The 12,630-nt window shown below is 38.6% G+C and overlaps 1 protein-coding gene across 1 annotated transcript in view; it reads right to left on the bottom strand.

The window, feature by feature from the left end:
• FANCC (FA complementation group C) overlaps positions 1-12,630 on the bottom strand; it is a 265,605-nt gene that overhangs the window by 83,352 nt on the left and 169,623 nt on the right. The window lies entirely within an intron of this gene.

Genomic DNA, 12,630 nt, shown 5'->3' with positions numbered 1-12,630 from the left:
CGGTTTGTGTGTTCAAGCCCTGCATCAGGCTCTGGGCTAACAGCTCAGAGCCTGGAGCCTGCTTCAGATTCTGTCTCCCCCTCTCTCTGCCCCTCCGTGGCTCATGCTCTTGCTCAAAAATAAACAAACACTAAAAAAAATTTTTTTAATGAAATAATAAACAAGAAGAACAAAAGTACTTTTCAGGTGTCTGGATGGGGTAGAACTTTGTAAACTGAAAATTAAGAGAGCAAATCACTGGTTGTTCTAAACAGAAATGAAATCTTGTGTTTTCAGAAAATAATATACTCAAAAGCTAGGAAGAATATTAACAAATAATAACATGACCATAAAGAGTCAAATTATTGTATAGAATACTATATGACAAATACTAAGAACATAAAAAATGAGTATGAACAGATAATTTATAAAAGAAAATACAAATGTGCAGGAAACACACGGATAAATTGTTCAACCTGATAAACTCAAAGGGTAAATTTAAACATCAACATACCATTTTTCACTTAATGAATTAAAGATTTTTATAGACCTAAATACCAAATGCTAATCTGGGTACTCTGAAACAGGTCCTCGTGTGAGCTATTAAAACATAAATGGGTATTCATATATCCTACTGCTGTGAACCACACCGAGGCACCCCTGAGAGTGTCTGTGGGGATTACACAGTCCATAACCCACCCCAAGCTTGGGCTGCCAGGGCTACGTCTGGCCAGAGGTTTATAACCTGAACAAAAGTGCCTTATAGGTTAATGGAGGCCTATCTTACAGAGAGCAACCTGAAAATATATATTAAAGGTTTTTAAAAGCATTCAGAAGTTTTAATGTATCTGGCACCTATATAAGGAAATAAACCCAAATATGATGATGGGGATTATACTCAAAGATGTTCATTACAATGTTCTTTCTCATAGTGAAAAATGTCTAAAACAGAGACTGATTAACTTATCACACCCTCACATAATGGTTCATTGTAAACCATCAAAATGTTTATAAAGAATTTCTAAGAGCATTTTAAATGGTTGTTATTTTAAATGAAGAAAGGAAGATGGAAATTTTAATACACAGAAGCAATCTCATCAATATAAAAAGAATCCATACCATACATGGAAATGAAAAAATAATGGAAGAAACTATCACCAAATATTAATGGTCTCTGTGGTGGTGCTATTACGGGTAATATAAATTTTTCTTTATTTTTTTCTTCCTCTTTAAAGAGGGAGAGAGTGCAAGCACGGAGAGGTGCAGAGGGAGAAGGAGAGAGAGAATCTCAAGCGGGCTCCATGCTCAGCACAGAGCTCAACGCAAGGGTTGACCCCACAAACCTGGGATCACAGCCTGAGCCGAAACCAAGAGTCTGACTCTCAACCACTGAGCCACCCAGGCGCCCCTGTATGTTTCCTTCTTTTTACTTTAGTATATTTTCAGTTTCCTATATATGTATGTGTACTACTTTTATAATCAGGAAAGCAAAATTTACTTTTTGAAGAAGTGTTTATATTTGGAAACATTTTATTTTTTAGCAGCAGCTTTATCAAGGTGTAATTCATATGCTATAAAGTTTACTCTTTAAAGTGTACAACTCAGCGATTTTTAGTATATTCACAGGGAAATGGTAATTTTATTTTTTCTTAAGTCCTGCACTGCATTTTGTAAGTACATATTATAAGATAAAATAAACTTGTATATGTGCATCTGAATCTGTAAGTCCATACACATATACTTAGATAGGACTAAGAATCTAGGGAAGTAAAATAACATAGTAAATTTCACCCCCCATCACACCTAACAAGCATTAGAAGCACTGAAGGCTGACTCTCCCTGACCGGCTTCTTTGAAGCGATATAGGGCCGTAGGCTCTTTGGCCCCCAGGACTTTATGATGTCCTAGTCCCTCTGCCACGAGGGTTCTTCCAGACCCGGCTAAATGTCACTTTTTGAGGGAATTCTAACAAGACAACTAAAATTTACCGAGTGCTTTCCATGTGTGAAATACTGTGCTAAGTTCTCTAAGTATGGCATCTCACTGAAAATCCCATAAATCAAGTTTTTAATAAAATTCAATTAAGCAAGTTTCAATTAAGCCACCTATAGACAGGCGGCTACTTTCATTATAATTCACATGACTGACCCTTAAAAAATTAAAGCACAAAGTACTACAGACCTAGTTGGTATAAAAAGTAATGCAGTGCATGTACAATAGAAGGAAACTGATTTCAAGGCGGTAACAGTTAAGAATCAGCTACAATTATAGATCTTACTTTCCCCTATCAATACAGTGCCTCCCTGAAGCACTCACCTCCTGGTCCTTGGACCAATGCATGGAGGCTGGCTTCCCAAAAGTACAGGAGTTACTTTGGTAGCTGAGCCAATGAAAGTTAAAAAAAAAAAAAAATCTAGGACATTCAATAGATTCAGAGCATGTGACCAGGGATTGTAAGTAATTCCTGAGTAATGGTTAAAATAGCCATAAACAGTTCCCTAGATAGTATTCACAATGCCTGTATTATGCAGGCTGACTATAACACCTATGTTCTTGGAAAAATGAAAACAATTTAATTGGCAGACCTGTCCTGGCCTAAATTTCTAAAACGATATGGCTAGAAACTAATTTTTGAAAAATTAAATGCTATAATTATTAGCTTCCCACCCTGCCTCTTGACCTGTTTAACAAACAAAAACAAACAAAAAAACCTCACACTGTCCTATCAGCATTGGCAGGGATGAGGCGAGAGGGGTGCTCTGTCATTGTTGGGAGCACACATTTATAAAATCTTTCTGGGAAGTCACTTGATGATATGTAGTCAAAACCTTAAAATTCATATCCTTTCACCCAGTTATTTAATTTCCAAGAATATATCTTAATGAAAGTTTTAAGTTCTTAAACAGCATTACTTATAATAGTGAAAATCTAGAAGCAACCAAAGTACCCCACACAATACTGGACTGGTTGAATTCCTCACAGTTTATCCAAAAGTGTGCATTATGTTGTAAAAAGATATTTAATGACCCAGGAAAAGCCAATGTGACGTTAATTTAAAAAGCAAGATGTCAAACAGTATGTTCAATGTGATGTTAATTTTGTATGGAAAAAAAATGTTAGGAAGAAATGTAACAAATAGTTAAAATGGATTTTTTTCTAGTAGTGATTTGAAATTTCTTCTTTAAACTATTTGCATTTCCAAAGTTTCTACAATTACCAAAGCTGGTTACTTACTCTATGGCCAATATAAGGAACCTCCCTACATCCACTCTACATGAGGCAGCTAGAATAGTTGTTTTATCATAATAATGCACATCTGATTGGTCTTCAGCATCAGACCCTCTATGGCTTACTTTTTATCTTAATTACATGCTTTAACTTATGTCTGTTTTTCCCATAATACCCTAATACAAACTGCTATGGAGGGCCAAGAGAGCTTTACTCCTGGATAAAATAAGCATAGGTCCTAAGACACAGCATACCAAGGCCTGGCTATGGTTACATAACTTCCAAACAGACACCTCAAACTTTAGACCTTCAAATCTCTCTTTTAAAGTAAACTTAAAAATGGACAAGTACTTCTCATTGTTAAGAATTTTTTTTTTACTGCCACCTAGTGGCTACCAGAAAACCATTAAACAGAAAACCATTCAAGATTCTGTAGGCACCTAATGCCTGGACAAAAATTCTTTCCTATCGTCATTATGTAATTGATTCTTTTGTAAATGCCAACAGAGCAATCTTGAAGATTCTCTATTTCAATCTTGCATTTTACTAATGAACTGATGAAGAACTGAGTTTCTAAATACAGGAATCAATACCAACAAAAAGGATGTGAATATAAACAAACAGGTTCTGACTTGAAGGGCTTACAGAAAATGTGCAAATCATCCTACCACTCTGGCTTGTGGTCTAAGATCCTTCAAGGGTGGAAGGTGCAGTAATGAGCACAGCTGTGTACAAAACATCTGAAGTCCAATTTTGATTCACGCAGGAGTTTTAAGAACTCTGCTGTGTTTGAAAAGCCATTTTTAAAATGCTTATACCATTAAAGTGAACTTTCACTAAGGAGAGACATTTTAAATAAACCAGAGGAAAATCCACTGCCCTTGTTTTCAGGTGCTCTTTTTTTGTCCTCACCTCACTGTGTCTGCTCCATCTTGCAACAGGCAGTACATTCACAAGCGGGTTAGGAAAGTTGGACCAATGAGGTTGTGGTTTGGCTCACTGTTGGGTGTGGAGAAGGGCTGTGGTTTCTGCTCAGGCTAGGAGAGCCAAACTGTGGTCGATCTTTTTGAACTGAGACAGAGCACATTCATGCTTCTCCAAACAATTTCTTCATCTGTTCATTAGAGTCTTTTAGAATTTCCATCACTTTGGTCTCGATTGCATCTAACTCTTTATACATAATATAAATAAAAACTCTTTGTAAACAAAGATCCGTTATTCATTTAACAAACATATTGTGATCTGTATTCAAGCTACTCTAAGATATTGGGACATGAAGCCCCTGGAGCCCAAGGAAGAGAGATAAAGATGGAAACAGCCATAATATAAGACAGAATGCAGTAAGTGCTACAATGAGGGGGTAAGACAATCACTGTGGGAACAGAGGAAGTAATGATTAATTCCAACTATAGGGTTTCAGAGTGCTCCTAGAAATGATGACTTCTGAGCTGATTCTGACAGCTGGGTAAGGACAGACTGAGGGGAAGGAGGCAAGGAAAGAGAAGAGAAGTTGTGTGATGGGATGGACAGAGAAAATGACTAGGGAAGGAGACAGAGAACTGGTGGGAAAGGGGCCATAGTAGGCAGAGCAAAGACACATGGGAAAGACTCCTGTCAATCCTCCTGCTCCCAGCCCTTGCTGGAGCCTAAACACAGCCTGCCCCTCCCTCCACCCCTGCCACCACACAAGGCTTCAGCCCACCTGATCAAACTTCTCCTGGTCTTTCTTTTTGATCTCTGCAATCTGGTGACAGCAGGCTCCCTGCTGGTCACCATGTTCATCCTCCCCTTTCCCACCTTCATACCATTTCCTTCTCCTGAGAAATCCAACAACCTCCACACATTTCTAGCTGCCAAAATTACACATATTTTTCAAAATCCATCTTTCTCCAAACTCCTGTTCCAGCGCCTGACAGGATGAAACAGTATTCTCCTAAAAATTCCATGGTATCCTATTTGGAGTTCTCTGACACTACCTACCAAGTTCTGCCTTGCACTGTAGGTACCTGTTTCCTCTTCTACTCATTAGCCCACAGGCTCCCCAAGAAAGGGACAGTTTTACTATCTTTATTTATATTCCTTAAGAGCAAATGTTAACTAGCCCTCCACATTGCACATAATAGGCATTCAATAAACACTAGCCTGGGGCACCTGGGTGGCTCAGATAGTTAAGCATCTGACTTCAGCTCAGGTCATGATCTCACGGTCCCTGCATTCAATCTCCATGTCGGGCTCTGTGCTGACAACTCAGAGCCTGGAGTCTGCTTCAGATTCTCTCTCTGCCCCTTCCCCACTTGCACTCTGTTTCTCTCTCAAAATAATATAAAGACATTAAAAATAATAAAAATAAACACTAGCCTAATAAAAATAAATAGAATGAATTGCTCATTTACAGTTACTGAACAATATAATTATGGCAGAATTCCTTTGTGACCTCATTACAAGATAAAATGATACATTTTGACCAGGAACTTTAATCCTGGAGGTATAGCACAACACGTTTAATTTTATCTTCCCTCAAGCCTTCACCAAAGCATCTGGTCTACTGGTTGTCAGCCAATAGAACTGCTGCCATTTTGAATACTTGGCAGGTTCTTTTACTGTATAAAATACATGTGTCCAAATACTGAATTAGTCACTTCTTTTTTTTAATACTCCCATGGCATTTTATGTAAACATCTAGTAAAACATTTATGTTATTATCTTGTTTGTTATACTTAAGTAATATTAAAATTCCCAATTAATTAAATCATTGCAAGTCATTTATAGTTTCCTAAATTAGATGCCATAGTGAAAACTGGCTAATTTTCTTAATAACACAATCTTAAATTATCATTTCCCTCTGACAACAAACACAATCTAGACTCTAGCCCAACATCTAAGCACCACCTAAATATATTACTTCACTGAAAAAGAAGAAAAGTCCTCTATAGTATGGACCAGCAGTGCTCTGTGCATAGTACTACATGACAAAACAACAAAGAAGATAAGTGTTACAAAACTTTAAAAAACATATATTAAAGACCTGCCTAAAGGAAAAGAAAAACTATGGCCTCAGCAAGAAAAAGTCAATGTCATAAAGAAGTAAATTCTCATACAAACTCAGTGGACTTCCGAAACTTATCTAAAATGTACATAGAAAAGCAAAGGTTCAACCACAGCATATGCTGACAGAAATAAACACACAGCATGACTCCATTTCCATGAAACTGAAGGGCAGGTACACTAAACAAGGTGCTATTCAGGGACATACACAAGGGGCAGAAATACAAATTCTGTAAATTACTTCTGGATGAAGGTTCTAAGAGACAAAGTGAGATAAAGCAAATTAAATGTTTTACACCATCACAATTATCCTGTGCCTGTTTGTCTGAAGCACCTGAGTGCTTCAGTTGGTTGAGCTCCTGAATCTCGGATTCGGCTCAAGTCTGATCTCACAGTTTGTGGGATGGAGCCTCACAGCAGGCTCCCAGCTGACAGTGTGGAGCTTGCTTGGAATTCTCTCTCACTCCTTTCTGCCCCTCCTCCACATGCACGCTTACCTTCTCTCTCTCTCAAAAGAAATGAACTTAAAAACAACACACACACACACACACACACACACACACACACACACACACACACACTATTCCTTTAAAAAAACAAAAGTAAGGTTTTAAAAATAAAGAACTTAATACATTATTTCTTTAAACACAAAACACTAGTCTGAATAAATTAACCTGAACAATGCCAATATCCAACTTGGAACCTGACAATTTGCTTCCAAACAGTTACAATCTTATTAGTCTTATTTGGGTATGATAAGTTCAGTCTAATAGATCTGCAAATACTATAGTTCCTTTTATTTCAATTCAATATTGAAATTGTTAAATGATTTTTAATTTTCTAGGTTGAGTATCTACTTAAGCCAAAGTGGACAAAGTCTAATTTAGTGAGCAATTTACTACAAAGGAAAACCAACCATACAAAATATGTACCAAGAAACACCTTTCCTTATTACATGGCGAAGCATGGTTCAAGAAATTGGGCACCAAGATTCGTAAGTATTTAGTCATTGACAATTTTGTCATTCTGATAAACCACACACTGTAAGGTATAAAATTTTGAACATGATTGCAAATCAGGGAAGAAGATAGAGTATAATTGCTTTTTTCCTGAGAAAACTTGAAATCCTACCATTAAAAACAAATGATTTATTACTCAGCACTCTTTCAAGTAAAGGTTAGTGCTGAGGAACTACGTATTGATCTAGCCCCTTCATGGGGATAATGAAATACCCTTAAGATGAGTAGATTTTTCTCAGTCTCTGCACTATTGACGTTTTGGGCCTAATTCTTTGCTGTTGGGGGCTGTCCTATGTATTCCGAGCCTCTGCCCACTAAATGCCAGTAACCACGCCCCTTCCAAGTTGTGACACAACCCAGACTGTCTCCAGTTACTGCCAAATCCCCTCAAAAGCCCAGTTAAGAAACCTTCAGTTAAACACACGTGTATTTAACCTAAGGTTTGTTTAACCGAAGTTTTCTTAACTGGGACTCTTTTACTTAAAATTAGTTTGGATTATAGTTTTTGCATATTCCTGTTGTTTCTGGCATAAAGATGAGTACTGGCAATACAAAGAAGACTTTGCAATTGATATGGAAATAACTACAAGGGTTAGTATTAAGTGAAGAAAGTAAGTTGCACAATAATATATGCAGCATACTTCCATTTATGTGCAAAGAAACATAAAAAATGTGTTTTCATATATAAATGCAAAGACTAGAAGGACCTATAGATCTTCCATGACTTACAATATCATTAGGTCCCATTAAGCATATCATAAGCTGAAAATATCTTAAGTTGAAAGTGCATGTAATACCCCTAACCTACCCACATCACCGCATAGCCAGGGCTACCTTAAATGTGTTCAGAAACTTACGTTAGCCCAGAGCTGGGCAAATTACCTAACCCAATGCCTATTTTATAATCAAGAGTTGACTAGCTTATGTAACTTATGGAGTAGCTGTACTGACAGGAAAAATCAGAATCGTCGTCCATGTGGGTAGAGAAAGTCTGTCAGTGTTCAGGTCGTCACCCTCACGATGGCTGGCTGATTGGGAGATGCCACTGCCCAGCATCACCAGAGAGGACTGGACTGCCCACTGCTACCCTTGGAAAAAACCAAAATTCAAAATTCAAAGTATGCATTTTACTGAATGCGTTTACTTTTGCACATCATAGAATCAAAAAATCGTCAGTTGAATCCCTGTAACTTGGGGACTATCAGTTGATACCAGATATTTCTTCTGTGAAGGGATATGAAGGTTCCTATGTTTATATTGTTTAATTTTTCTTTTTTTTTTTTGTCTGTGAGACATTTATACTGATGTATTATTTGTGTAATTTAAAAAATAAAGGAAATAAAAAGAAAGACTTTGATTTTGATTCTAGCTATATGATCTTGGGGTAATTTTTTTTAAACAGTGTTAGGATTCCCCAGTTCCCATTTCTATAAAATGCAGATGATAAAGTTGATTGTATACATTTGTTACAAAATTAAATTAGGTACATGATTAGGAAGTAGCCAACACAGAGTGTTGGCTCATAGCACATCCCTGATCATTGGTAGCTGCTCTGTTGTAAACCTCAGTTTGAGTTAGGATGGAATATAATAGACAGCCAGGAACCCAGTTCCTGGGTTTGGGGTATCTTTAACCTTCTCTGTCTTCATTATCATGGTCAAGGTTCACCTTCTGCCCTCTGAATCATCATAATGCCAGATCGTGCATAATGACAGTAGGGCTATCATCTTCAGGTTTATCATCTCATAATCAAATAAGAAATGGATGAAGAGACAGAGGAAGAACCAGTGAAAATGAGGTCACCTACCTCACTGTTTCTCCTGGTGTGATGTGGAGACACTTCAGTGGGAATCCTCTGGTTCTCATTACCATGCAGATATTCCACTGAATCAAACCTCTCGGTATTGAGCTTTTCCAACAGGACTACCACCCACATTACTGCACTATGAAGTGAGGCTCACCACTCTATCAGCTGACTAAAGCCTGAACACTTGCATATTTATCTTTTATGCACTGGGAAAAAACTGAGACAATATAGGGAAGACCACATCTTCCTATCACCTCCCTACCTTTGCTGGAGTTAATCCTTCTCTGGTCCAAAATCTACTATAACAACAATCCAAACAAGCCTTACACCATCCCATGTAGTAAGATCACTCAAGCAGCTGAATGAGAATACATTCAGAGTGGAAACATCCCAGAGCAGAATACAGGTTCACCTAGCAGGTCTGTTGCTCAATGGAGAAAATCAATTACTGTCACTAAGCTTCAGTTTCTAAGATATCTTTGAAGTGGAGAAAATAATACCTCTCAAGGTTAGGAGGATTGAAAGAATTCACCGGGTAAGAACATCACCCAGCTAGAGATCTGGCTCATAGTAGGTGCTAAATACATGTTAATTCTCATGGTTCAGCACCAGGGCTGACCCAATTTCTTTGAGACAGGCCAAATATCTAGAAGTTACCCTTATTAGGAAGAGAGAGAGAGAGAGAGAGAGAGAGAGAGAGAAAAGGAGGAGTCTTTGATGCATTGTTTCATAATGTTTCCCTACAAATCAAACATTAACAATTGCTTCTATGAAACTTAAATATTTTCAATGTCTCCATATTAGAGACATGATTTGCACTCTCTAACCCTAAGGTCTGTCTTCTGGGGTTCCCAGGAAAGCAAGTGTGGTGTCACTGTGGCCACGGCTTTAGGATGCATGCAAGCTGGTATTTTTCATGCAGTCCTCTCCATAAGAAATTCTCATTGGCTCCTGCCCCTGCCTCCCTTCTATCATGATTTCGTTTTCAAAATACCCTCCCTCCCACCCCAGCTGTCCTTGCTTCTGGGGAGAGGACATTGTCGGGGAGTCCACAGGGCCAGTGAAGAAGGTCAGGGTTCCTGGAAGGTGGAAGTTCCTGCCCAGTGAAAGGAACACATTAGTTTCCTTTGTATTTATTATTCCTGTCCATACTTTTAAATCTTCATAATCAACAAAACTCTTTATCCTTAAAACTGTTATCTGCCAGTCTGAAACAATGAAATGTTTGAATCTGTTTTCTCTACAGGTTATCTCTTTGTTTCCTACCAACTCCTACGCCCTGCAGTGCTCCACTGCCCCATGTTTTTCAGTGCAGCTCGCATTCCCCAACTAATAATCTCTCCCGGCATGACTTGTGGTCCCCTTGTACTAATGCTTAGCCCATCCTGACCCTTTTCTCATTTCACCCTGAACACTCAAAATTATGATCTGACATGCCACTAAAATTTAAATAAAATATTATAAATAAAAATTATAAATATATTGAAAATTAACTTCTAAAGGAGAATTTCTTTTAATTGGTATATGCAATACTCTCATTTCTTTTAACTTGGTATATGCAGTACTTTCACGATATCATAGTGTTTGGACATTCAAATCCTTTGTATATCAATTAAATGTACCAATTGCTCTCAATAAGATGAAGCAAAGTTACACACATCCCTGTTGCACTTTCACATCCATTGCCAAAACAAATTACTATGGACAGATTCCTGCAGCTTTTCCTTCAAAATCCTGCTTTCAGTGTTGTTTTTTTTTCTTTTTAAAATTTATACATCCCATTGCAGTTTAAATGAAATGATCTACAATAAAAACCTAACTGGCCTGGTATTTTCAGAGCCCTTTTTACTATGAAATAAACACTCAGAAATCTGGAGAATTGCAGTGGTTAAGTGTGTAAGCGAGAAGGAAGGCTGCTCATTCACAGAACCGCCCAACACCCATTGTTTACACAGCCTATTCCATGAGCAGGATGCTGACATAACACAATTCACAGAATTTCCAAACACAGGTCCAATCATAACAAAGTCCTCAACTTTTACTTTTGCTTACAGAACCTCTTGCTTGCTCACTCATTAGTTCCGGGGGAGGAGGGCATGGGGTGGGGGCGGGGGGGAGGAGATACAGTTGGTTTTCCAAAAAGCAAAATCAAAAGGCTTTAAAAAACAAACCTGAACTAAAATACCATATGAATGATTCAAACTATGGCACTGAAATATATATCTATAATCATCTATAATCACATACTATAGAAAGACGTAGGTAGGTAGAACTAGAAATGTATGCTTTACAGTTATGTAAACAGGTCACGTGTTTAATAACTATGTTGCCAGGCTTAAATGATCACTCCTTTGCAAGCACCCTCAGCTCCCTGCCTGCCACCCCCACCCCGAAGGGCTGAAGTACTTGCCTTGTAAAATCCAAACCCTGTGAACACATCGCTACCTTCTTTCTACCAGAGCCCACACACCTGATACTGGTGAGAACATCAGACACCTGAGCCACCTGCTCTGGCTCTGATTTCATGACCACAACCCTTGACTGGGCTCAGCATTGCCTCACAACCTTCCTATGCTTCCTGGTCAATTTGCTCCACAACTTTCTGAGCAATTATTTCATATCTTCTCCTCTCTCATCATACCATGGCCCCTTTCCCACAATTCCTGGCTGAGGACCTTGTCTCATAGTTGAGAAAACAGTAATTAGCAAGGAACTCTCTAGTGTTGTCACTAATCAATTCATAAACTCACCTACATGAACAGCCCTAGTTTCTGTCTTCCTCCCTATTCGGAGGGAAGAAGTGTGTCTCTGCTCCTTTTAAGGAGAAGTGTCCAAGTGTGCTCTGACTCCCTACCCTCTTCTTCACCAGGACTCTCTATAGCAGTGATCCTCATGCTCTCTGGCATCACCACTGAACTGTTCACATTGGTTCATAAACATGCTCTAAGATCTAACTTAAAAAAAAAAAGTTCTCCTTAATCCAACATCTTCCTCCTAAATACTGCCTATTTCCTTGCTCTGTGTTTAGCAGTCTCCTGAGTAAGCTGTCTAAACTTGCCTTCTCTATTTCCCCACCTCACATTCATTCCCTGGTCTTCTCTAATCTGGCTTCTGTCTACCATTTCACTAATCCAAACTCCATGATGCATACCAATGGACCCACCTCTATCCTTAGCCTTCTCACCTCCTCAGCAGTATCCTGGGTGTTGACTCTTCTCCCCGGGGCCACCACCTTGTACACACACCCAGCACATGCCATGATGCTGAGGGGCACACAACCAGTATGGGCACATCGTGTCCCTGGCTTCTGCTTGCCTGAAACACTTTGGTCTTAGCTGGTGGAATACTACAATATACACATTTCTTTCTTCATCCAGTGTAATTTGCTGGTACTTTCTCCTCAACTTGATTTTTAAGTTTTGGAGTCCCCAGAGCTCACTGTGAACCCCCAGGAGATCTTTTCTACTTCTACCATTTTAGATACTGTTTATTGTGGAGGTCCTCTGTTATTCACAGAGCTTAAATTCACTTTTGAGATCTGACTGCTACCAG

The sequence above is a fragment of the Suricata suricatta genome, chromosome 13 (assembly GCF_006229205.1).
Source record: "Suricata suricatta isolate VVHF042 chromosome 13, meerkat_22Aug2017_6uvM2_HiC, whole genome shotgun sequence".
Taxonomy (NCBI): Eukaryota; Metazoa; Chordata; class Mammalia; order Carnivora; family Herpestidae; genus Suricata; species Suricata suricatta.
This window is presented reverse-complemented; position numbering and strand designations above follow the sequence as displayed.